Source organism: Neomonachus schauinslandi, chromosome 13, assembly GCF_002201575.2.
Source record: "Neomonachus schauinslandi chromosome 13, ASM220157v2, whole genome shotgun sequence".
Taxonomy (NCBI): Eukaryota; Metazoa; Chordata; class Mammalia; order Carnivora; family Phocidae; genus Neomonachus; species Neomonachus schauinslandi.
Window position 1 is genome coordinate 65301415 of NC_058415.1, and position 2154 is coordinate 65303568.

General features: G+C 38.0%; 1 pseudogene; it reads left to right on the forward strand.

Annotated features, from left to right (window-relative positions):
* Positions 1-796: 796 nt before the first annotated feature.
* Positions 797-1665, forward strand: LOC110581610 (annotated as a pseudogene).
* The last annotated feature ends 489 nt before the right edge of the window (positions 1666-2154 follow it).

Genomic DNA, 2154 nt, shown 5'->3' on the forward strand with positions numbered 1-2154 from the left:
GATTTTAAAAGACAAATGATTTAGCAAATTTGTAGAGATTACCAATCCAAAATTGGAGATTATTTCACAATTTTAAAAAATAGAGGGAAGAAAGAGAAGGATAGTTGAGGAAAATGAAAATAGCCTTACACAGTTTGTAATAAAATGACTCTGAAGTTTAATTTGGTCTATGCCACTTACCTGTCATGTGATTTGTGATTTGGCTAAATTCCCTCCTTCTCAACAACAACAACAACAAAGTTTTTGTACAACATACTCAGTTGCTTTGAGGATTAAATGAAATAACTTTTAAAAATATCTAGGGTATAGTAAATGCTTGAAATATGAGTATCTGGAATTTGGGGGAGTGAGTAGAAATTGAGAAATAATTCTCCTGTGGATATCTTTAGAAAAATCTTTAAAGATTGTGACTCCTTTTCTTTCTCTTACTTTAATGTAATATGCTAATGGAAGCCATTTTAGGAATTTAAAAATATGACAGTAATATGAAATAAATAGTAAGAAAACTGGTTCTTTGTGACTCCAGAATGTCTGTTGTAAGCAAACCTGTAAATACATCCATCTATTCATTCTCCACTCAAAGAGCTATTATTTATTCTCATGTAGTGTGCTACACATCAGAGAAATAAACTGGATGATATTCCCCTTCAAAAAAAATGTTAAATGAATGTGATTAAATACCATTTACAATGTACAGAAATCCATAATACACGTGACCTTTCTGTGCCACCCAGGGAGGGGTCCATACAGCATTGTTCTGCATTCCTGTTGTTAACTTTAAGTTACAACCTTCACAATGTCTGGAGTCCTTGATGTCCTGCAAATGAAGGAGGAGGATGTCCTCAAATTACTTGCAGCAGGAACCCACTTAGGTGGCATGAACCTTGACTTCCAAAAGGAATAGTACATCTACAAAAGAAGAAGTGGTGGTACCTGCATCATAAATCTAAAGACAACGTAGAAGAAGCTTCTGCTGGCAGCTCATACCATTGTTGCTGTTGGAAACCCAGCTGATGTCAGCGTCATGTCATCCAGGAATAGTGGCCAGGTGTGCTAAAGTTTGCTGCTGCTACTGGAGCCACTCCCATTGCTAGCTGCTTCACTTCTGGAACCTTCACTACCCAGAACCAGGCAGCCTTCTGAGAGCCGAGACTTCTGGTGGTTACTGATCCCAGGGCTGACCACCAGCCTCTCACAGGGGTGTTTTCTGTTAACATGCCTACCATCGCTCTGTGTAATACAGACTCTCTTCTGTGCTGTATGGACATTGCCATCCCTTGCAACAACAAGGGAGCTCATTCAATGGGTCTGATATTGATGCTGGCCTGAGAAGTTCGCTCGTGCCTGGCACCATTTCCCATGAACACCCATGGGAGGTCATGCCTGAGCTCTACTTCTATAGAGATCCTGAAGAGATTGAAAAGGAAGAGCAGCCCACTGCTGAAAATGTTGTGACCAAAGAGGAATTTCAGGATGAATGGACTACTCCAGCTCCTGAGTTCACTGCTACCTGAAAACAGGTCTGAAGGCATGCATGTAACCTCTGTGCCTATTCAGCAGTTGCCTACTGAAGACTGGAGTGCTCAGCCTGCCACTGAAGACTGGTCTGCAGCTCCCAGTGCTCTGGCCACTGAATGGGTGGGAACAACCACTGAGTGGTCTTAAGCTGCTCTTCCACAGAGGCAAACAAAATGGAAATAAGGTTGACAGAAAATAAACAGTTTCTTAAAAAAAAAAAGGAAAGAAAAAGAATAGACCTCAATTTCATTTCAGACTCTATCCAGTAAATAAAGAAATCTTCAAATTTTGAAATTAGAATTGTAAAGAAAACACTTTCCCCTCTTAGAACAAATTGGACAATTTGTATATAAGTATTGTAGAGTCCTGAGAAATAAGCATTGTTAGTCTATTAATGTTTCTATTGATGTTTCAAATTTAAGCAACAGTGAATAAGATTAGAGCTGAACCTGTAGCCAACCAAGGTTGTTATTTCTCAGCCTCACACTTTTTTGCAGCAATACATATAGCTTTCAAAATGTTAAACTTGTGTTAAGAATATACTAAGATTGATATTTAGTATAATATTAATGAGGCAATATTTTATTCTTTTATAAAGGAAAATAACATTAAATAAGATACTTTATGGAAATCTCT